The sequence below is a fragment of the Equus caballus genome, unplaced genomic scaffold, assembly GCF_041296265.1.
Source record: "Equus caballus isolate H_3958 breed thoroughbred unplaced genomic scaffold, TB-T2T haplotype2-0000437, whole genome shotgun sequence".
In the NCBI taxonomy this organism is placed as follows: domain Eukaryota; kingdom Metazoa; phylum Chordata; class Mammalia; order Perissodactyla; family Equidae; genus Equus; species Equus caballus.
This window is the reverse complement of record NW_027222394.1, coordinates 202,726-228,689: the sequence shown is the minus strand read 5'-3', so window position 1 is coordinate 228,689 and position 25,964 is coordinate 202,726.

Sequence of the window (25,964 nt, the reverse complement as noted above, 5' to 3'; positions counted from 1 at the left end):
TGACCCCACAGAGACCACCTCTGACCCCACAGAGTACTCCCTGACCTCACAGAAGCCACAGCTGACATCAAGAGACCTCCCTGACCTCAGAGAGACAACCCTGACCTCAGAGAGACATCCCTTTCCGTCACAGAGACCTACCCTGATCTCACAGAAACCTCCCCTTACATCATAGATATCTCCTCTGACCTCACAGAGAATTCCTCTGACAACACACAGACCTCAGCTGACCTCGGAGACCTCACATCCCCTCACAGAAGCCTCCCTTGAACTCAGAGAACTCCCTTGATCTCAGAGAAATCCCTGACCTCACAGAGATCTCCCATGAAGACACAGAGAACTGTGGGGGACTGGAATTGGCCACCCCAAGATACGTCTCTTTAGCATGAGGATTATTTTGGGCTGGTTAATTTTAAAAACTGCAGACATGGGGGCTGGCCCGATGGCCAAGTGGTTGAGTTCACGTGCTCCTCTTCAGTGGCCCAGGGTTTTGTTAGTTTGAGTCCTGGGTGTGGACATGGCACCGCTCATCAAGCCATGCTGAGGCAACATCCCACATGCCACAACTGGAAGGACCAACAGCTAAGAATACACAGCTGTGTAGAGGGGGCGCTTTGGGGAGAAAAAGGAAGAATAAAAAAAATTTAAAAATCTTTTAAAAAACTGCGGACATGAGAGAAACTCTGAAAAGTAGAACTTACCCTCTGTTAAGAGATATTTACATTTGTAAAGGAAATCTCCATCTGTAAAGATATCTCCCTTTCTGTACCAGGAAGAAGGGGGATGACCTTATCTCTAGAAACTCTTATCAATGCAGAAGGCAAGGACTTAAATCTGTATATAACCTTACTCTTGTTTACTGTGCTTTTCTGATAATCTCCCATAACTGACTCCCTCCACCCCCAACATCCTCCTTTGTCTTTAGCTGAAGATGGTATTTAAGGTGAAGGCTTCAGCCATTTTGGGGAGTTACTCAGTTTGTCCAGGTCTCTCCCATGTATACATGTTATAAAGCTTTAATTTTCTCCTGTGAATTTAATTCATTGTACAGCCAGAAGGACCCAGAGTGGATGGAGGAAATGTCTTCCTCCCCTACAGAACTCTGACCTCAGAGAGATGACCCTGAACTCAGAGACCTGCATGGCCACCCGGAGACCTCCCCTGACATGAAAGACCACCCATGATCAAACAGAGACAACATCTGTCCTCACAGAGACTCCCTCTGACCTCACAGAGTCCTCCCTTGAATTCACAGTGACCCTGTCAGAACTGACAGGGACCTGCCCTTATCACTGACTAGTTGTCCTGAGGAACTCAAGAGTGGGTTTACAAGAATTTAACCTTTTGCAAATTTTTTTCCTTTTGTTATGTTAAGGAGATGCCATCACCAACCTTCTGGTGCCAGACCAGACCTTCCCACAAGAGCTACATGTATGACCTTTGCCTTATTTTTAATGCTAAGTTCTCTCCAGGAGGAGCTTAGGCCTTGTTACCATCACCTGCAGTGTGTGTGGAAGCATGTTTTCTATCTGAGTCTGTGCAAGAGCATACTTACCTCTCCCTTTTGAATATTCATTCCCCATCTGAAATAAATGTCCCTCCTTCCCTTTGTTTGGGGACACCATGACTCTGGAAATGATTCCTCATGGTCTCCTATTTGCTGCAAATAGAGTTTACTTTGTGAGACAACTACTTCTGGTAGAGAGTCTGATGTAACTCACCAGGATGGAACGCATTTTGCTTTCAGTAACAAATTGGCACCCAATATCGGGCTTGCCTCTTTGTGGTGCTCATGTTGCCAGCTTGATGTCTCTGCCCCCTTGGGAGACCCAACAGCAGCTGCACTGAGCACTTTGCTCTGTGGATCTCTCAATGGAGGTGAGTGGCGCCAACCCCACAGCATGGCTCTAAGATTTATTTCTTTAAGTTGCCTCATAAAGTCTTCCTGTTAATGTCTGGCTTCAGGGTTTGAGTCCTATCTGGGGGTAGCCTGGCTCAGGGAAGTGAGAGTCCCCTCTGAGTGGAAGGATTGCATGACTCAGCCACTCAGGATGGGACAATGCTTGGCTCTGGTGAAACAGGAGCAATCCCTGTTGACTAGTCAGGGGTTCAGGTCCTCTCTGGAGATTGAGTCACATCTGGATTGCACAGCCCAACCTCTCTGGTGAACAGGAGCAATCCCTGTTGACTAGTCTAGGGTTCTGGACCCCTCTGGAGAATGAATCTCCTCTGGAATGATGAGGTGGGGCTTTTAGGCTCCCCCGCCAAAGTCACTGAGTCTGTCTTTGTGTTGTACCTGTGATCGGAGAGGGGTCCCCTTAGATGCGGTCAAGCCCCCTCTGGAGTTGGTGAGTCTGTTTTCTTGTCATTTGTTTTTGTTGAGGATGCTTGACATCAATCTTGTTTTTCCACAGTCTGGCTTTTCTGGACTCCTAGGTCTCTTTCCTTGCCCTCCCTATCAGTGACCCCTGGATGAAACCCAGTGTTCACCCAGTACTATTTTCCCTTTTCCGGCACTTGGTTCTGGCATGTCCGGCAGGTATATTCTGCGAATCAGGCACCCTGTTTCTGGAGTATCCATCAGGTGATTCCGGTGCGTCCAGCAGGTGGTTCTCGCAAGTCTGGCAGGTGGTTCCGGCGTGTCCAGCAGTTGGTTCTGGCGTGTCGGGCACCTGGTTCCAGTGTGTCTGGCAGGTGGTTCCGGACCATCCGGCAGCAGGTTGTACTGTGTCCCCTACCTGATTCCCACGTGTGTGTGGGGGGGGTGGTTCCGGTGTGTCTTAATGGTGGTTCCAGTGTGTCCAGTGGGTGATTCCAGCATGAGTCCAGGGTGGTTCTGGTGTATAAGGAGCTTGGTTCTGTCATATCCAGCAGGCGATCTTGGCTTGTCCGGCAGGTGGTTCCAGCGAGTCAAGCAGATGGTTCCAGACTGTCGGGCAGGTGGTTCAGGTGTGTCCAGCAGGTAGTTCAGGCCTGTCTGGAAGGTGGTTCCGGCATGTCTGGCACCTGGTTCTGGCATATCTGACAGGTGGTTCCACCGTGCCCGGCATGTGGTTCCGAAGTGTCTGTCAAGTGGTTCAGGTGTATCTGGCAGGTGGTTCAATCTTGTCTGACAGGTGGTTCAGTTTTGTCTGGCAGGTTGTTCCGGCATATCCGGTGGGTGCTACTGGCTTATCATTCAGACGGTTCCGGCGTCTCAGGCAGGAGGTTCCTGTGTGTCTGGCATGAGCTTCTGGGATGCCTGGAAGGTGGTTCTGACGTGTCCGTTGGGTGCTTCTGGTGAGTCTGGCAGTTGGTTCCCGCATGTCCGGCGGGTGATTCCAGCACGTCTGGCAGGTGGCTATGGCATGTCTGGGACCTGATTTCATCGAGTCTAGTTGGTGGTTTCAGTGTCTCCAGGTGATGGTTCTGGCATGTCTGGCATATTGTTCTGAAGTTGGTTCTGGCGTATCCAGGACCCAGTTCCAGCGTATCCACCAGGTGATTTCGGCATGTCTCGCACATTGCTCCAACATGGCAGGCAAGTGGTTCTGGCTTGTCTGGCAGGTCGTTCTTGCGTGTCCACCAGAGGGTTCCAGCGTGTCCTGAAGGTGGTTAAGGAATGTCAGGCAGGTGGTTCAGTCATGTCCAGCGGGTGGTTCAGGCTTCTCCAACAGGTGTTTCAGTCATGTCCAGCACCTGGTTCAGGTGTGCGACACCTGTTTATGGTGTATCAGGCATGTGGCTCCATAGTGTCCGGCAGGTCTTCAGTCACGTCTGGCACCAGGTTTCGGCGTGTGCCACAACTGTTTCTGGCATATCCAGCAGGTGCTTCCAGCGTGTCTGACAGGTGGTTCACAAAAGTCTGGCAGGTGGTTTGAGCGTGTCCAGCAGGTGGTACTGGCGTGTTGGGCATCTGGTTCCAGCGTGCGTGGCATGGTGCTTCAGAATGTCAGACTACCTGCCGGACATGCTGGAACCACATCCTGGACATGCCTGGACCACCTGCTGGACACCCTGAACCACTTGCCAGATACGCGTGAACCACTTGATGGAAACTCCAGAACCACATGCTGGGCACGCTGGAACCACTTGTCAAATACACCAGAACCAGGTGCTGGACAAGCTGTAACCACCTGCTTGACTTGCTGGAACCACTGCTGGACACACCAAAATCACCTGCCAGAAACACCAGAAACAGGCAGCTTATATGCTGGTAAAACCTGCCAGACATGCAGGAAACACCCACCGGACATGCCAGAACCACCTGGAACCACCCACCAGACACACTGTAAACACCAATCAGACACTCTGGAATCATGTGCCAGACATGCCGGAACCACCTCCTGGACATGCTGGAAGCACCCAACAGACACGCTGGAACCATCTTCCGAACATACCAGAACCACACACCAGATATACAGGAACCATCTGCCAGACACGCTGGAACTACCTGTTGGATATGCTGGAACCAGGTGCCAGATACACTCAAACCACCTGCTGAATCCGCCAGAAGCAGGTGCTGGACATGCCAGAAACACCTGCGAGACAAGCCGGAATCATCTGCCAAACATGCTGGAACAAACTGCCGGACATGCCGAAATCACCTGCTGGATATGCCAGAATCAGGTCCTGGATATGCCAGAACCAGTTTCCGTAAAAGGCCGGAACAACCTGCCGGACACGACAGAATCACCCACCGGATATGCGGGAACCAACTGCCAGACATGCTGGAACCAACCTCTGGACACTCTGAAATCACCAACTGGACACGACGGAATCAGGTCCTGGACACACGGTAGCCACCTGCCTGACATGCCAGAACCACCTTAAGAACATATCAAAACCACATGCCAGACACCATGGAACCAACTGTCAGATACCTGCCTGACACGCTGGAACCAACTGTCGGACATGTCAGAACCATCATCCGGACACTCTGGAACCACTCACCTAAGATGCGAGAATCAGGTCCAGAACACACCGGAAGCACCTGCAGGACATGCCAGAACCACGTGACTCACACGCTGAAATCACCAGCCGGATATGCCTGAACTACCTGATAGACACTCCAGAATCACATGCCGGGAACGCCGGAAACACCTGTCAGATGTGACAGAACTAGGTGCTGGACATGCCTGAACAACCTGCTGGACACGCCAGAACCACTTGAATGACATGCTGGAACAACCTGTTGGAAATGCCAAAATCATCTATTGGGGTTCTGGATACACCAGAACCAATGTCTGTAAATGGCCAGAACAACCTGCCAGACATGCTGGAATCACCCATCGGACATGCGTGAACCAACTGCTGGACATGCCAGCACCAACACCTGGACATGCTGAAAGCATCCACCAGACATGACAGAATCAGGTCCCGGACACTCCATGGCCATCTGCCAGACAAGCCAGAATCACCCGCCGGACATATGGGAACCAACACCAGGACACACTGGAAGCACCCAGCAGACACGTTGGAACCACATTCCAGACATACCAGAAATTGATGCCAGACACACAAGAACCCCCTGCCTGTCACGCCAGAACCACCTGAATGACACGCCAGTACCATCGGCCTGACATGCCATAACCACCTGCCAGAGAAAACTGAACCACCTCCCAGATAAGACTGAACCACCTGCCGGACAGGCCTGAACCACTTGATGGACACTCCGGAACCACATGCTGGGCATGCCAGAACCTCCTGTCAGATATGCCAGAACTAGATGCCAGACACGCTGGAACCACCTTCCAGAGAGACCTGAACCACCTGCTGGTCATGCCTGAAGCACCTACTGGAAATGCCGGAACCACCTCCTTGACTTGTCAGAACCACGTGCTAGATATGCAGAAATCACCTTACGGATACCCCAGAACCAGGCCCATTATACAACAGAGCAACCCGACCAAAATGCATGAAACAACCCCCAGGAACACTGGAGCCGCCACTCAGACACTCTGGAACCACCCTCCAGATGTGCTGGAACCAACTACAGACACGCTGGAAGCACCCACCGGACATGCTGGGCCCACCTTCTAAACGTACCAGAACCACATGCCAGACCAACAGGCGCCTCCTGCCAGACATGCTGGAACCACCTGTTGGATATGCCGGAACCAGGTGCTGCATACACGGAAGCCACCTGCCAAATACCCCAGAACCAGGTTCTGGACATGGCGGAACCAATGCCGGGCACATCAAAACCACCTGTCGGATACGCCAAAACCATGTGCCGGACACACCAGACACACCTCCCAGGCATGCCGGAGCCATCTGCCAGATACACCAGAAACAGGTCCTGCGATGCCAGAACCAGGTGCTGGACAAGCCTGAAGCAGCTGCCGGACTAGCCTGAACCACCTGCTGGACCAGCCTGAACCACTTTACAGACCTTCCGGAACCACATGCCAGGCACGCTGGAACCAGGTGCCCAAAATGCCAGAACCACTTGCTGAACACGCTGGAACTACCTCCCGGATAAACTAGAAACATGTGTCGCACACGTCGAAACCAGGTGCTGGACAAGCCTGAACCACCTGCTGCACATGACTGAACCACCTGCTGGATAGGCCGTGTCCGTCTTCAGGATGCACCAGAACCATCTGGGGACATGCCGGAACCACCTGTCAGATACACCAGACACAGCTGTGACACACGCCGAAACCAGGTGCTGGACATGACTGAACTGTTTGCCGGAAATGCCTGAACCACTTGATGGACGCTCTGGAACAACATGCCGGATACACTGGAACCACCTGCTGGACAAGCCTAAACCACCTGGTGGACATGCTGCAACCACCTTCCAGATGTGCAGGAACCATCTGGTGGACATGCTGGAACAACCTGCCGAACATGCCGGAACCAGGTGCTGAACACACCGGAACCACCTGCTGGAAACCCGGGAACCACAGGCCAGACATACTGGAAGGACACGACGGACACGCAGGAACCAATTGCTGCACACACCCGGGCCACCTGCCGGACACCCCCAAAGCACCTCCTGGGGAAGCCTGAATCAGCTGCCAGACACGCCCAAACCACCATTTGGACACTTCAGGACCACGTTTCAGAAATGCCTGTACCACGGGACAGCCATGTCTGGACCATGTGCCGGATGCACCTGGACCAGCTGACAGACATGCCTGAAAAACCAGCTGGACACGCCGGAACTACCCACTGCACATACCAGAACCATCCACCAAAAATGCCTGAACCACCTGCCTGACACGCTGGAACCAACTGCCAGAAACGTCGGAACCACCACCCCGACAATCTGGAACCACCCACTGGAGACACCAGAATCAGGTCCCAGACATGCTGGAAGCACATGCCGGACACTCTGGACCCACCTTCGGTAACCACCTGAATCACCTGCCAGATACAATGCAACCACCTTACGGACACACCGGAACCACCTGTCAGATTCAGCGGAACCAGGTGTCGGACACCATGAAACCACCTGTCTGATACGCCAGAACCAGGTTCCAGACACAACAGAACAACCTGCCGGACACGCTGAATTCACCTGCCACATACGCCAGAACCATGTCCTGGAGAAACCTGCCAGACACAATGGAACCACCACCCAGACACGCCGAAACCACCAAACCAATTCTGGCAGTTCCCACAGGGAGTTCCAGCGTGTCTGACAGGTGCTTCTGGCGTGCTGGGACCTGATTCTGCCATCCCCGGTGGGTGGTTCCAGAGTGTCCTTGTGGTGGTTCTGATGTGTCCGGCAGCTGGTTCCAGCGTGTCAGGCAGGTGGTGCAGGTATTTCCGGAGCTGCTTTGGGGGTGATTGGCGGGTGGTCCAGGAGTGTCCAGCATGTGGTTCCAGCATGTCCAGTGTGTCCTTCCAGTATGTCTGGCCTGTGGTTCTGGCATGTCCAGCAGGTGGTTTCAGCATGTCTGGCACCTGTCTCTGGCGTATTCGTCAGGTGGTTCCAGCATGTCCACCAGATGGTTCTAGTGTGTCCTGAAGGTGGTTACAGCATGTCAAGCAGGAGGTTCAAGCATGTCCAGCAGGTGGTTCAGTCTTGTTCAGCACCTGGTTCTGGCATATGCGACACCTGTTTCTGGCATATCTGGCAGGTGGCTCCAGCATGTCTGGAAGGTGGTTCAGTCGTGTCCAGCACCTTGTTTCTGTGTGTGCAATACCTGTTTCTGGCGTATCCAGCAGGTGGTTCCAGAGTGTCTGACAGGTGTTTCACACAAGTCTGGCTGGTGGTTCAGGCGTGTCCAGCAGGTGGTTCTGGCGTGTGGGGCACCTGGTTCCAGCGTGCCCAGTATTTGGCTCCGGAATGTCTGTAAAGTGGTCCTGGCTGGTCCAGCTGGATGTTCAGACTAGTACGGCAGCTGCTTCAGGCTTCTCCAGCACCTGGTTCCCGCCTGTTCTGGACATGTTTCTGGCGTATCTGTCAGATGGTTCCAGTGTGTCCAAGAGGTGGTTCCAGTGTGTCCGGTAGATGGATTCGGTGTATTCAGCAGGCGATTTGGCCGTGGCTGGCAGGTGTTTCCAGCGTGGCCGGCAACTGGTTCTGGCATATTTGGCAGGTGGTTTCAGTGTATCTGGCACCTGGTTCCGCCGGATGTGACAGGTGGTTCCAGCAGGTCTGGCAGGTGGTTCCCGGGTGTCAGGCTGGTGATTCTGCCGTGTTTCACGGGTGGATCAGTGCTGCCCATCATGAGGATCAGTCATGTCTGGCGGTGGGTTGCAGCATATCTGGGGGTGGTTGCAGTGTGTCCAGAAGGTGGTTCCATCGTGTCCAACAGGTGGTTCTGGGGAGTCAAGCCAGTGGTCCCAGCGTGTATAGCAGGTGGTTCAGGCGTGTCTGTCAGCTGATCCAGGTGCATCCTGCACGTGGTCCAGGCATGGCCATCCCGTGGCCCAGGCATTTCTGAAACGTGCTTCTGACATGTGTGAAAGATGGTTTGGGCGTGTCCGGCATCTGATTCAGTCCTCTCCGGGTGGTGCTTTTGGGGTGTCCAGCAGATGGTCCGGGTGTTTCCAGCAAGTGGTTTGGCATGTCCAGCGTGTCCATCAAGTATGTCTGGCCTGGCATTCTGGCATGTCCAGCAGGCGGTTCCAGCCTGTCCAGCACCTGGCTCAGGCATGGTCAGCAGGTGGTTCCAGCATGTCCACTAGATGGTTCTGGTGCATCCTGAAGGTGGTTACTGTGGGTCCAGCAGGTGGTTCAGGCTTGTCCGTCACTTGGTTCAGTCATGTCCAGTACCTGGTCCCAGCGTGTGCGACATCTGTTTCCGGTGTATCCAGCTGGTGGCTCCAGTGTGTTCAATAGGTGGTTCAGTCATGTCCGGCACCTGGTTTCTGCGTGTGTGACACCTTTTTCTAGCATATCCGGCAGGTGATTCCAGCATGTCTGGCAGGTGGTTCAGGCATGTCCAGCAAGTGGTTCTGGCCTTAGGGCACCAGGTTCCGCCGTGTCTGGCACCTGGTTCTGGCATATCCTGCAAGTGGTTTCAGTGTATCCAGCACCTGGCTCCGGCATATCCAACAGATGTTTCCGGCGTGTCTGACAGCTGCTTCAGGTGGATATGGCAAGTGGTTCTGTTACATTTGGAAGATGGTTCTGGCGTGTCTGGTGGGTGCTTCTGGCATGCCCAGCAGTTGGTTCCAGCATGTGTGGCTGGTGGTTCCAGCATGTCTGTTTGCTGGTTCCAACGTGTCCAGTGGGTGCTTCTGGGGTGTCCAGCAGTTGGTTCCTGCATGTCCAGTGTGTGATTCCGGTGTGTCTGGCAGGTGGCTACAGTGTGTCTGGAATCTGATTCCGTCATGTCAGGTGGTGGTTTCAGCATGTCTGGGTGGTGGATCCTGCGTGTCTGGCAGGTGATTTTGGCATGTACAGCTGGTTTTTCTGGCCTGTGCAGAAGTTGGTTCTGGCATATTCAGGACCTGGTTCCGGCGTATCCGGCAGGTGAATTTGGTGTGTCCAGCAGGTTGTTCCAGCGTGTCTGGCAGGTGGTTCCAGTTTGTCCAGCAGGTGGTTCTGGCATGTCCAGCATCTGGTTCTGGCAAATCCAGCAGTTGGTTTCATGGTGTCCAGCACCTGGTTTCGCCATATATGAGAAGTGGCACCGGCGTGTCTGGCAGGTGTTTCTGGGGTGTCAGGCAGGTGGTTGCAGTGTGTCCGGCTGGTGGTTCAGCCGTGTTTGGCCAGTGGATCAGTGCTGTTCAGCAGGTGGATAAGTCATGCCAGGTAGTTGGTTGCAGCACATCCGGAGGTAGTTCTGACGTTTCCAATATGTGGTTCTGACGTGTCAGTCAGGTGGTTCCAGGTGACCGGAAGGTGGTTCCATCATGTCCTGCGGGTGATTCCACCGGTTCCCGCAGCTGGTTCCAGTGTGTCCACTAGGTGCTTCCGGCATGTCCAGGACCTGATTCTGGCATCTCCACTGCGTGGTTCCAGAGTGTCCAGGTGGTGGTTCTGACGAGTGCAACATTTGCTTCCAACATGTCAGGCAGGTGGTTGAGGCATTTCCGGTGGATGGTTTCAGTATATCCGGCAGGTAGTTCTGGTTTGTCCGGCAGGTTGTTCAAGCATGTCTGTCAGCTGGTCCAATTGCATCCAGCACATGGTCCTGGCATGGCCGTCCCGTGGTCCTGGCATTTCTGAAACGTTGTTCTGACATGTCCGAAAAGTGGTTTGGGCGTGCCCGGCATCTGATTCAGGCCTCATTGGGAGGTGGTTTGGTGATGTCTCGCAGGTGGTCTGTGTGTGTCTGGCAAGTGGTTCCGGCATGTCCAGCGTGTGCTTCCAGAATGTCTGGACTTTGATTCTGGGATGTCCAGCAGGCGGTCCAGCACCTGGCTGCAGTGAGTTCGGCAGGTGGATCCGGCATGTCCACCACATGGTTCTGGGGCGTCATGAAGGTGTTTCCGGCATGTCTGGCAGTTCGTTCAGTCATGTCCAGCACCTGGTTCCAGCATGTGTGACACCTGTTTCTGGTGTATCTGGCAGGTGGTTCTGGCATGTCCATCAGTTGGTACATGCAATCTGGCAGGTGGTTCAGGTGTGTCCATCTGGTGGTTCTGCCATGTCGGGCACCTGGTTCCAGCGTGCTCGGCATGTGGTTCCGGAATGTCTGTAAAGTGGTTCAGGCTGGTCCAGCAGATGGTTCTGGCGTGTCCGGCACATGATTTCGCCATATGAGACAGGTGATTTGGACGTGTCCGGCAGGTATTTCTTCCATGTCCAGCACCTGGTTCTGGCATATTTGGCAGGTGGTTCTGGCCTGTCTGGCAGCTCATTCAGGTTTGTCTGGCATGTGATTCTGGTATGTTCAGAAGGTGATTCTGGCATGTACATTCGGTTCTTCTGTCATGTGCCGCAGTTGGTTCTGACATGTCTGCTGGGTGGTTCTGGTGTGTCTGAGTGGTGCTTCCAGTGTGTCCAGTGGGTGGTTCTGGCATGTCTGTCGGGTTGTTCCAGCATATAAAGGTCCTGTTTCCAGTGTATCCAGCAGGTGATTTTGGCATGTCTGGCAGGTGGTTCAGGCATGTCTAGCAGGTGGTTCAGGTGTGTCTGGAAGGTGGTTTCTGCACGTCCATAACCTGATTCTGGCATATCTGACATGTGGTTCCAGCATGCCCGGCATGTGGTTCCAGATTATCGGTCAAGTGGTTCAGGTGTATCCGGCAGGTGGTTCAGTCTTGTCTGGCAGGTGATTCCAGCCTGTCTGCCAGTGGTACTGGTGTGTCATTCAGGTGGTTCCAGCGTGTCAGGTGGGGGTTTCTGTGTGTCTGGCATGAGTTTCCGGTATGTCCGGAAGGTGGTTCCATGGTGTCCGTAGGATGATTCCACCGGTTCCCACATATGGTTCCAGCGTGTCTGGCAGGTGGCTCCTGTGTGACTGGCATGTGGTTCTGGTATGTTCAGAAGGTGGTTCCAGCCTGTCAGGCACCTGCTTTTGGCATATCTGGCAGGTGGTTTCACTGTGTCCAGCACCAGGTTCCACCATATCTGACTGGTGGTTCCAGCGTTTCTGGCAGGTGGTTCCAGCATGTCTAGAAGTTGGTTCCGGGATGTCCAGCAGGTGGTTCAGGCATGTCCAGCCGGTGGTTCAGGCATGTCTGGAACGTGGCTCCAGGGTGTCCACCAGGTAATCTGACATTCTGGAGCCACATGCTGGGCACGCTGGAACCAAGTGCCCGACATGCTAGTACCACCTTCTAGACACGCCTGAATCACCTGCTGGACACCCCTGAACCACCTGCTGGATATGCGAGAAACGGTTGTGGCACATGCTGAATCCTGGTGCTGGACATGATTGAAGACATGCTGACCACGATGGAGCCACCTGCCTGATATGCCATAAACAGGTGTTGCACACTCTGGAACCATGTCCTGGACACGACAGAAACACCAGCTGGACAAGCCTGAACAACCTGCTGGACATGACTGAACCCCTGTCAGACACACCGTAAGCAACTTTGGGACACAGTGGAACCCTCTGCTGGACATGCCAGAATAACCTACCAAACACGCTGGAGCCAGGTGTCAGACACGCTGGAACTGACTGCTGGACATGCCGGAACCACAGGCCACACATACTGGCAGGACACGCCAGACACGCCAGAACCTATTGCCGGATACACCCGGACCACCTGCCCGACACCACCAAAGCACCTTCTGGAGAGGCCTGAATCAGGTGCTGGGCATGCTGAAACCACATTTCGGACACGTCAGAACCACACTTCAGAAATGCCTGGACCATGGGACGGCCATGCCTGGACTATGTACAAGATCCACGTGGACCAGCTGACATACATGCCTGAACAATCTGCTGGACATGCCGGGACTACCCACCAGACATACCGGAACCATCCACTGGAAACGCCTGAACCACCTGCCTGAAATGCAGGACCAACTCCTGGACACTCTAGAACCACCTTCGGGACAGGCCTGGAAAACCTGCTGGACATGCCTGAACCCCTGCTTGACACGCTGGAAGCACCTGCTTGACTCACCAGAACCCCCTGCCAGATATGCCAGAACCAGGCTCCTTGTACACCGGAACCACCCACCAGTCATGCCGGAACCACCTACAGGACACACTGGAACCACCACACAGACACACTGGAACCACGCTCCACACATGCCAGAATCAGGTCCGGGACACAGCACAATTACCTGGCAGATGCTCCAGGACCACCTGACGGACATGTTGAAATCACCCACAAGACATGCCCAAACCAACCGTCTGACACCCCAGAAGCACCCACCACTCACACTGTATCCACCTTCTGAAGGTACATGAACTACATGCTAGACACACAGGAATGACTTGCCAGACATGCCAGAACCACATGTTGGTTACACCGGAACCGGGTGCTGGATACACTGAAACCACCTTCTGAAAACGCCAGAACCAGGTGCCAGACAAGCCAGAAACACCTGCTGGACATGTCCAAATCACCTGTCAGATACACCAAAGCCATGTGCCGGACACGCCAAAACCACCTCCCAGACAAGCCAGAACCATCTCCCAGATAAACCAGAAACAGGTCCAGCACAGGCCGGAACCAGGTGCCGGATATGCCTGAAGCAGCTGCCGGACAAGCCTGAAACACCTGCTGGAGATGCCTGAACCACTTTATGGACATTCTGGAACCACATGCCGGGCATGCCAGAACCTGGTGCCAGAAACGCCAGAACCACCCACTGGACACGCCTGAACTACCTGCCAGACTTGCGTGAACCACCTGCTGGACATGCAGTAACCATATGCTGAAGATGACGGAACCACCTTCTGGAAATGCCAGAACCACCTCCTGGACATGCCAGAACCACCTCTGGACACTCTGCAACCAACCGGCGGGCTCGACTGATCCCCTGCTGGACAACACTAATCCACTCTCCAAACGTGGCTGAACCACCAGACGGACATGCTGGAACAACCTGCCTGACTCCCAGAACCACCAGCCAGACACGCCGGAAGCACCTGTCGGATATGGTGGAAGAAGGTGCCAGACACCGTGAAACCACCTGCCAGATATGCCACAGTGAGGTACCGGACATGCCAGAATGACCTGCTGGACAAGCCAGAACCACCTGCCTGCCATGCCGGAACAACCTGCCGGACAGCCGAAATCACGTGCATATGTGCCAGAACCGGGTCCCAGATATGCCTGAACCAACTTCAGAACAGGCCAGAAAAACATGCCGGACAAGGCAGAACCACCACTTGGAGACGCTGAAACCACCAACGGGACACAGCAAAATCAGGTCCAAGACATGCCGTAGCCACCTGTCAGACAGGCTGGAATCACCCACTGGACATGCGGGAACCAACTGCTGGACACCCCGGAAGCACCCAATGGACACATGGGAACCACCTTCCAGACATACCAGTAACTCATGCCAGACACACAGGAACCTCCTGCCTTGCATGCCGGAACCACCTTAATGACAAGCCGGTAACACCCGCCGGATATGCCAGAACAACCTGCCAGACAAAACTGAACCACCTGCTTGACAAGACTGAACCACCTGCTGGATACGCCTGAATCATTTGACGGACACTCTGGAACCACATGCCGGGCACACCGGAACCACCTGACAGATATGCCAAAACCAGGTGCCAGACACTCCAGAACCACCTTCCAGACAGGCCTGAGCCATCTTCTGGACATGCCTAAAACACCTGCTGGACACACCAGAACCAACTGTCTGACTCACCAGAACCACTTGCTTGACTCCCCAGAGCCACCTGCCAGACAAGCTGAAGTCACCTGCTGGAACCAAGCTTATCTGCCAGAACCACCCACCACACATACCGGAACCACACGCCAGACACACTGGAACCACCACTAAGACACACTGGAATCACATGCCGGAATCAGGGAGGGGACATGGCACAGCCTCCTGCCAGATGGTCCAGAACCACCTGCTGGACATGCCAAAACCAGGTGCCTGATACGCCAGAACCACCTGCTGGACATGCCTGAACCACCTGCCAGACTTGTGAGAAGCACCTGCCACACACGTCGGAACCACCTGACGGATACTCCAGAAACAGGTGTCGCATGTGCCAAAACCAGGTGCTGGACATGACTGAACCACCTGCAAGAGACACCAGAACCAGGTGCCCAGCATGCTGGAACCACCTGCCAGACACGCCAGAAACACATGCCGGACACTCCAGAGCCAATTGTCAGATACCCCAGAACCAGGTGCTGGACACGCTGAAACCACCTGCTGGACACGTCAAAATCATCTCCCAGATATGCCAGAACCATGTGCCAGAAACGCCAGAACCACCTAGCAGACATGCCAGAAGCACCTGTTGGATATGCCGGAACCAGGTTCCTGATTTGCAGAAACTACCTGCCGAACACGCCAGAACCATGTGCCTGACACACTGGAACAACCCTCTGGACACGTCGAAATCACCTGCATGATACTCTGGAACCATGTGCCAGACATGACAAACACCTGCTGGACACACCGGAACCACCTGCTGGATACGTCAGAAGCAGGTGCAGCACACACCGGAACCAGGTGCCCCACGCGACTGAATCACCTGAGGGACAAGACTGAACCATCTGCCAGAGAGGCCTGAACCACCTGCCGGACATGCCGAAACCACTTTCTGGACCATCTGTTGCAGATGCCAGAACCGCCCACTGGACATGGGTGAACCAGCTGCCTGCCACAATGGAACGAACTGCCGGAATGTTGGAACCACCATCCGGACACTCTGGAACCACCCACCAGAGACTCGAGAATCAGGACCAGGACACGCCAGAAGTACCCACAGGACACACCAGAAGCACCTGACTGACATGAAGGAACCACCTTCTGGACACGATGGAACCATGACTATGGCACTCCAGAACCAACTCCCGGACATGCTGGAAGCACCCAATGGACACGCCAGAATCATCTTCCAAACGTAGAAGAACCACATGCCAGACACACAGGAACCACCTGCCAGACACTTCAGAACCACCTGTTGGATATGCCGGAATCAGGTGCCAGATACACTGAACCCACCTGCTGAATACACCAGAACCACGTGCCAGACACGCCACAAACACCTGTCAGACAAGCCAGAACCATCAGCCTAACGTGCCAGAACAACCTGCTGCACACGCCAAAATCACCTGTAGTTCCAGAGTGTCCAGCACGTGGTTCTGGCATATCTGAGAGGTGGTTCCGGCATGCCGGGCATGTGATTTCAGAGTGTCCGTGAAGTGGTTCTGGCGTATCTGGCAGGTGATTTCACTGTTCCGTCATGTCCGGGACCTGGTTTTGGCATGTGCGACACCTGTTTCTGGTGTATCCAGGAGGTGGTTCTCACAAGATTGGCAGGTGGTTCAGGCTGGTCCAGCAGGTGGTTCTGGCGTGTCGGGCACCTGGTTCCGGTGTGCCTGGCATGTGGTTCCGGATTGTCCATCAAGTGGTTCAGGCTGGTCTAGCAGGTGGTTCTGGCGTGTCGGGCACCTGGTTCCGGTGTGCCTGGCATGTGGTTCCGGATTGTCCATCAAGTGGTTCAGGCTGGTCTAGCAGGTGATTCAGGTGTGTGTGTGGCAGCTGTTTCAGGCACGTCCGGCACCTGGTTCTGGCCTGTGCCAGACCTGTTTCTGGTGTATCCATCACATGGTTTAGGAGTATCCAGCACATGGTTCTGGCATATTCGGCAGTTGGCTTCAGTATCCTGGGCGCCTGGTTCTGGCGTATCTGACAGTTGGTTCCGTGGTGTCTGGCAGTTGGTTCCCGTGTGTCTTGTGTGTGTTTCCAGTACATTCTTAAGGTGGTTCCTGCGTGTCCGGCGGGTGGCTACTGTGTATCTGGGACCTGATTCTGGCGTGTCCAGTTGGTGCTTTCAGAGTGTCCAGGTGTTGGTTCCGGTGTGTCTGGCAGTTGATTCCCACATGTCCGGTGGATGATTCTGGCATGTCTGGCAGGTTGTTCTGGCCTTTGACAGAAATTGGGTCTGGCATATCCAGGACCTGGTTCCGGTGTATCCGGCAGGTGATTTTGGCGTGTCCGGCAGATTGTTCCTGTGTGTTAGGCTGGTGGTTCCAGCATGTGTGGCAGGTGTTTGTGGCGTGTCCGGCAACTGGTTCTGGTGTATTCGGCAGATGGTTTCAGTGTATTTGGCACCTGGTTGCGGCATATCCAACAGGTGGTTCCGAAGTGTCTGGCACGTGGTTCCTGTGTGTCTGGCCTGTGGTTCTGGTACATTTGGAAGGTGGTTCCGACGTGTCCGTTGGGTGCTTCTGGCATGTGCGGGAGTTGGTTCTGGCGTTTCAGTGTCATGGTTCCAGTGCATCCGGCGGGTGGTTCCAGATGGTCTGGCTTGTCAGGAGGGTGCTTACTGTGTGTCTGGCAGGTCATTCAGGCATGTCTGTGTGGTGGTTCCAGCGTGTCTGGTGGGTGGTTCCAGCATTTCTTTCAGAGTATTACGGTGTCTAAGGGGCCTGGTTCCAGTGTATCCAGCAGGTGATTTTGTCGTGTCTGGCAGGTGGTTCTGGCGAGTCAAGCAGGTGGTTACGGCGTGTTCGGCAGGTGGTTCTGGCTTATTTGGCACGTGGCTTCAGTGTACCACGTGCCTGGTTCCGTCATATCTGACAGCTGGTTCCATTGTGTCTGGCATGTGTTTCTGGTACATTTTTAAGGTGGTTCCTGCATGTTCGGCAGATGCTTCAGTCTTGTCTGGCAGTTGGATCAGTCATATGGGGCACCTGGTTCCGGTGTGTGCTGTGCCTGTTTCTGGCATATCCAGCAGGTGGCACTGGCATGTCCGGCAGGTGGTTCCATTATGTCTGGCACACGGTTCCCAGGTATCATGCAGGTGATTTTGACGTGTCCTGTGGGTTGTCCCAGCGTGTCTGACACCTGGTTCTGGCATGTCCAGGAGGTAGTTTCAGTGAATCGGGCACCTGGTTCCAGCGTATCCAACAGGTGGTCCTGGCATGTCTGGTAGGTGATTCTGGTGTGTGCGGCACATGGTTGCGGTGTATCTGGCAGGTGATTTCGACGTGTCCAGCAGGTGTTTCCAGCATATCTGGCACCTGGTTCTGTCATGTCTTGCAGGTTTTTCATTCATTTCCTGCACCTGGTTTTGGCATGTGCAATACCTGTTTCTGGATTATACTTCAGGTAGTCCCAGTGTGCCCAGCAGGTGGTTCTTGCAAGTCTGGCATGTGGCTCAGGCATGTCCAGCAGGTGGTTCTGGCGTGTTGGACGCCTGGTTCCAGCATTTCTGGCAGGTGGTTCCAGACCATTCAGCAGGAGGTTGCACCATGTCCCCTACCTGATTGTGACGTGTGTTTTGGGTGGTTCTGGTGTGTCTCTGTAGTGCCTCCAGTGTGTCCTGCAGGTGGTTCCGGCACGTGTGGTCGGTTTTCCCAGCATATAAGGAGCTTGGTTCCAGCCATGAGTCGAGTCTGGCTGTTGGTTGCAGCTTATCCAGGGGTGGTTCTGGCATCTCCACAAGGTGGTTCCAGTGTGTCCAGCAGGTGATTCCGACATGTCTTGTGGGTGGTTACGGCACATAACCCTAGGCCAGATATAATCAAATGATATGCTGGATATGCCAAACCACTTGCCGGAAACACCCAGACCACCTGCTGGACACCCCCAAAGCACTTCCTGGAGAGGAGCAAATCAGATGTCTGGCATGCCCAAACCATCTTTTGAGCACATCAGAACCACATTTCAGAAATGCCTGGAGAGGTCGGCCATGCCATGTGCCATGCCATGTGCCAGGTGCACCTGGACCAGCTGACTAACAGGCCTGAACATCTTGTCAGACTTGCCGAACTAGCCTCTGGCCATACCGCAACCATCCACCAGAAACGCCTGAACCACCTGCCTGACACGCTGGAACCAACTGCTGCAAACATGGGAGCCACCACCTGCAAACTCTGGAACGAACCCCAGAGATGCAAGAATTGGGTCCTGAACATGCCGGAAGCACCTGCCGGACATGGTGGGACAACCTGCACGAACTGCCAGAATCACCCACCGAACACAATGGAACCACCTTCCTGACACGCCAGAAGAACCTGTCTGACACGCTGGAACCACCTGCCAGGCACGAGGGAATCACATTTTGGACATGCTGGAACCACCCTAGGACATGCTGCAACAAACCGCCAGAGACGACTGATCTACCTGCTGGGCAGAACTGATCCACCTGTCAACCATGGCTGAACCAGCAGCTGGACACAGCAGAAACACCTGCCTGACACCCCAGAACCACCTTCCTGACAAGCTGGAACCACAGGTCGGATACAGCAGAAGTAGGTGCCGGACGATGCGAATGCACCTGCCAGATATGCCAGAACCAGGTGGCAGACATACCAGAACCACCCTCCAGACATGCCAGAGCTAACTGCCAGACACGCCGGAAGCACCCACCGGACACGCCAGAACCCCCTTTTGAACATAACAGAACCACATGCCAGATACACCTGCCCCACCTGCCAGACATGCCTGAACCACCTGTTGGGTATGCCAGAACCAGGTGCCGGACACACCAGAACCACATGCCGAACAATCTGGAACCGCCTGCCAGACATGCCAAAACAACCTGCCGGACATGCTGAATTCACCTGCCACACATGCTGGAATCATCACCCAAACATGCCAAAACCACCATCTGACATGATGGAATCAGGTCCTGGACACGACATAGCCAGATTCAGGGCACGCCGGAATCACATGCCAGACACGTGGGCACCAACTGCTGGACACCCCGGAAGCACCCACCTGACACGTTGGAACCACCTTCCGGACATACTGGAAACTCATGCCAGACACTCAGGAACCCCCTGCCTGACATGCTGGCGCCACCTGAATGACACGCCAGTACTACTGGCAGGGCACGCCAGAACCACCTGCCGGACAAAGATGAACAACCTGCCAGACAAGACTGAACCACCTGCCAGATATCCCTGAATCACTTGACAGATAATCTGGAACCACATGCTGGGCATGCAAGAACCACATGTCAGATATGCCAGTACCAGGTGCCGGACGCCCAAAAACCACCTTCACGACAGGCCTGAACCACCTTCTGGACAGGCCTGAACCACCTGCTGGACATGCGCAACCATCTGTTGACTTGCCAGAACAACCTGCCGGACATGCTAAAATCCCTTCCTGGATACACCAGAACCACGCCATTATATGCCAGAACAACCCAACAGACATCCCGGAATCAACTGCCGGACACTCCAGAAGCACCCACTGGACATGCCGGAGCCACCTTCTGAACATACCGGAATCACATGCCAGATATTCCTGAATCACTTGACAGATAATCTGGAACCACATGCTGGGCATGCGAGAACCACATGTCAGATATGCCAGTACCAGGTGCCGGACGCCCAAAAACCACCTTCACGACAAGCCTGAACCACCTTCTGGACAGGCCTGAACCCACCTGCTGGACACGCATGAACGTCCTGCCGGGCACACTGCAACCACCTGCTTGACTCGCTGGAACCATCAGCCAGATAGGCCAAAATTATCTGCCAGATATGCTGGAACCAGGCCCCTAGATGCCAGAATAACCCAACAGACATGCCAGAACCACCCGCCGGACACACTGGTACCACCACTCAGACAAGCCAGAACCACCCACCAGACATGCTGGAGCTAACTGCCAGACACGCCGAAGCACCCACCGGACACGCCAGAACCACCTTCCGAACATAACAGAACCATATGCCAGATACCCCTGCCCCACCTGCCAGACATGCCAGAACCACCTGTTGGATATGCCTGAACCAGGTGCCAGGTACACTGAAACCACCTGTCGAATATGCCAGAAACAGGCACTGGACAAGGTGGAACCTGGTGTCCTAAGTGCAGAGCCACCTGCTGGACACAACTGAACCACCTGCCAGACTTGAGTGAACCACCTGATGGACACGCTGGAGCCATCTGACAGATACGCCAGAAACAGGTGTCACACACGCTGGAAGCAGGTGCTGCACACGACTGAACCAAGTGACGGAACAGCCTGAACTACCCGCTCAACACACTGTAACCAACTTCAGGATGCACTGGAACCATCTGCTAGACATGCCAGAAGCACCTGCTGAGCATGCTGGAACCAGGTGCCAGACACACTGGAACTGCCTACTGGACATGCCAGAAACACAGGCAAGACACATTTGAAGGACACACCAGACGTGCCAAACCACTTGCCAGAAACACCCGGACCACCTGCCGGACACCCCCAAAGCACCTCCTGAATAGGACCGAATCAGATGCCGGACATGCCCAAACAACATTTCGGACACATAAGAACCACGTTTCAGAAATGTGTGGAACACGGGATGGCCATGCCAGGACCAAGTGCCAGATGCAACTGGACCACCTGACAGACATGCTTGAACAACCTGCCAGACACACTGGAACTACCCACCAGACATACTGGTACCATCCACCAGAAAAACCTGAACTACCTGCCTGACATGCTGGAACCAACTGCTGGGCACGTCAGAACCACCACCCAGACACTCTGGAACCATGCACTGGAGATGCCAGAATCAGGTCCTGGACATGCTGGTACCACCTGCAGGTACTGGCAGAATCAGCTGCCAGACATGGTGGACCACCTTCTGGAAACGCCAGAACCATCTGCTGGACACAACAGAACCACCTTCTTGACACACTGGAACCACCCCTGGATATGCTGCAACCAACCACTGGACATGACTGATCCACTTGCCGGACAGCACTGATCCACCTGGCAAACACGGCTGAACCACCAACCGGACACACCAGAACCACCTGCCTGACACCCTAGAAACACCTGCCTGACATGCCGGAACCACATGTAGGATATGGCAGAACCAGGTGCCAGACACTGTAAAACCACCTGCGGGATATGCCAGAAGCAGATGCCGAACACACCACAACAACCTGCTTGACATGCCAGAACCACCTGCCAGACACGCCGAAACAAGCTGCTGGACACACTGAAATCACCTGCTGGATATGCCAGAACCAGGTCCTGAATACACCAGAACAAACTTCTGCACAGACTGGAAAAACCTGGCGTACATGTCGAAATCAACTGCCGGACATGCCAGAACCACCACACAGACATGCCTAAACCACCACCCGACATGATGGAATCAGGTCCCGGACATGCTGTAGCCGCCTGCCAGACACGCTGGAATCACCCACCGGACATGTGGGAAACAACTGCCGGAAACCCCGTAAGCACCCACCAGACACATTGGAACCACCACACAGAAACGCCAGAACCACCAGCCACACACGCTGGAACCAACTGCTGGACACCCTGGCAGCACCCACTGGAAACGCCAGAACCACTTTCCTAATGTAAAAGAACCACTTGCCAGACATACCACAAACACCTGCCAGACACACCGGAACCACCTATTGGATATACCAGAAGCATTTGCCGGACATGGTGGAATCTGGTGCCCTAAGGCCAGAACCACCTGCTGGACATGCCCTAAACACTTGCCAGACTTGCGTGTACCACCAGCCAGACATACCGGAATCACCTGCCAGATACGCTAGAAAAAGGTGTCGCACATGACGAAACCAGGTGCTGGACACGACTGAACCACCTGCTGGACACCCTGGAGCCACCTACTGGATACGCCAGAAACAGGTGTCACACATGCTGGAACCAGGTCTTGGACACGACTGAACCAAGTGACGGACAAGCCTGAACCACCTGACGAATTCATCGTAACCACTTTTAGGATGCACCAGAACCATCTGGTGGACATGCTGGAAGCATCTGCCAAACACACTGGAGCCAGGTGCTAGACACACTGGAACCGCCTGCTGGACATGCCGGAACCCCAGGCCAGACATACTCAAAGGACACGCCGGCCATGCTGAAACACTTCCTGGATACACCCGGACCACCTGCCGGACAACCCCAAAGCACCTCCCGGAGAGGACTGAATCACATGCCAGACACTCCCAAACCATCATTCAGACATGTCAAAACCACATTTCAGAAATGCCTGGACCATGGGACGGCCATGCCTGGACCATCTGCTGGACGCACCTTGACCAGCTGACAGACACACCTGACCCACCGGCCGTACACGCCAGAACCACCTGCTTGACTCGCCAGAACCACCTGCCCGACACGACAGAACCACCTTCTGGACACACTTCAACCACCCCGGGATATGCTGCAACCCACCACCCGACATGACTGATCCACCTGCTGGACAGCACTGATCCACCTGCGAAACACGGCGGAATCACCAGCCTGACACCCCAGAACCAACTGCCAGACATGCCGGAATCACCTCTCACATATGGCAGAATCAGGTACCGGATACCCTGAAACCACCTGCCGAATATGCCAGAACCAGTTGCCAGACATGGTGGAAACACCTGGTGGCCACGTCCAAATCACCTGCTGAATACACCGAAACCATCTGCTGGACACAGCAGAGCCACCTCTTGGACTCGCCGGAACCATCTGCTGGTTATGCCAGAAACAGGTCCAGGGCAGGCCAGAACCAGGTGCTGGACAAGCCTGAAGCAGCTGCCATACATACCAGCCTGGACAACCTGCTGGACCAGCGAGGACCACTTTATGGACATTCCAGAACCACATGCCAGATGTGCTGGAACCAGGTGCCCGACACACCAGAACCACCTGATGGACACGTCTGAACCACCAGCCAGGCTTGAGGGAAACACCTGCCAGACACGCCGGAACCACCTGCCACATACGCCAGAAACAGGTGTTGCACACACAGAAACAAGGTGCCGGACACGACTGAACCACCTGCTGGATATGCCAGAAACAGGTGTTGCACATACCAGAAGCAAGTGCTGGACATGATTGAAGCACCTCCTGAACAAGACTGAACCAGCTGCTGGACATGATTGAACCACCTGCCTGATGTTCCGTAACCACCTTCAGAATGCGCTAGAACCATCTGGTGGACATGCCGGAACCATCTGCCAAACATGCCGGAGCCAGGTGCCAGACACACCCGGACCACCTGCCGGGACCTGATTTTGGTGTCTCCGGCAGGTGTTTGCAGATTGTCCAGGTAGTGGTTCCGATTTTTACAGCGGTTGGTTCCAGAGTGTCTGGGAGGTGGTTCAGGCGTTTCTGGTGGACGCTGGGCGTATGTCCGGCGGGTAGTTCCAGAGTGTCCAGCAGGTTGTTCAGGCGTGTTGGGCAACTGGTTCTGGATTGTCCGTAAAGTGGTTCAGGCTGGTTTAGCAGGTGGTTCATGTGTGTCCGCCAGCTGTTTCAGGCATGTCCAGCACTTGGTTCTGGGCTGTGCTGGACCTGTTACTGGTGTATCCCTCACATGGTTCCGTCATGTCTGGCACACGGTTCTGGCATATTCGGCAGGTGGCTTCAGCGTACCGGGCACCTGGTTCTGGTGTATCTGACAGTTGGTTCCATGGTGTCTGGCAGGTGGTTCCTGTGTGTCTGGCAGGTGGTTCTGGTACATTCTTAAGGTGGTACCGGCGTGTCCGGCAGGTCGCTGCTGTGTGTACGGGACCTGATGCCATTGTGTCGGGTTGGTGCTTTCAGAGTGTCCGGGTGTTGGTCCCAGTGTGTCTGGCAGTTGCTTCCCACATGTCAGGTGGGTGATTCCGGCGTGTCCGGCAGGTGTTTCCCGCGTTTTATGGAAATTGGTTCTGGCGTATCCAGGACGCGGTTCCAGTGTATCTGGCAGGTGATTTTGTCGTGTCCGGCAGGTGGTTCCAGCGAGTCAAGCATGTGGATTTGGCATTTTCGACAGGTGGTTCAGGTCTGTCCGGGAGGTGGTTCCGGCGTGTCCGGCACATGGTTCTGGCATATGTGAGAGGTGGTTCTGGCATGCCCTGCGTGTGATTCCAGAGTGTCCATCAAGTGGTTCTGGCATGTCCGGCAGGTGGTTCAGGTCTGTCCGGGAGGTGGTTCTGGCGTGTCCGGCACATGTGAGAGGTGGTTCTGTCATGCCCTGCGTGTGATTCCAGAGTGTCCATCAAGTGGTTCTGGCATGTCCGGCAGGTGATTTCAGCGTGTGAGTCAGGTGGTTCTGGCATGTCCTACAGGTGCTTCTGGCACGTTCTGGACCTGATTCTTGCATCTGTGGTGGGTGGCTCCATAGTGTCCAGATGATGGTTCTGATGTATCCAAAAGTTGGTTCCGGCCTGTCAGTCAGGTGGTTCTGCTGTGTCTGGAATGTCATTCCCTGTTGTCCTGCATTTCGTTCTGGTATGTATGATGATTTGTTCCGGAGTGTCCAGAATTTGGTTACGTCGTGTCCGGCTTGTGGTTCCGGCATTTTAGTCACATGGTTCCGTCATGTCTGGAACATGATTCTGTCTTGTCTGACCTGTGGTTCCAGCGTGTCCGTTGACTGGATCAGGGTTGTCTGTCGGCTTCTTACTTCCTGTTCAACAGGTGTTTCTGGCATGCCCATGAACTGGTTCCTGTGTGTCTGGCAGGTGGTTCTAGTTTGTCCACCACATTGTTCCAGCACGTTTGGATGGTGGTTGCAGGGGGTCCGGCAGATGGCTCAGGTCTCTCCAGCAGGTGGTTCAGGTTGCCCGGCAGGTGGTTGAGTCGTGTCCAGCAGCTGGTTCTGGCTTATCTGGCAGATAGTGCTGGCGTGCCTGGCAGGTGGTTCTGGACTGTCCACCAAGTGATTCAGGCGTATCGGGCAAGTGCTTCATTCTTCTCTGACAGGTGGTTCAGGCCTGTCCAGAAGGTGGTTCCGGCGTGTCCAGCACCCAGTTCTGGCAATCTGACTGGTGGTTCCAGCGTGCCCAGCATGTAGTTCCAGAGTGTCTGTCAAATGTTTCAGGCGTATCCGGCAGGTGGTTCTGTCTTGTCTGGCAGGTGGTTCAGTTTTGTCTGGCAGGTGGCTCCGGCATGTCTGGCCAATGGTACTGACGTGTCATTCATGTGGTTCCAGTGTGTCCAGCAGGGGGTTCCTGTGTGTCTGGCATGAGTTGCCGGTATGTCTGTAAGGTGGTTCTG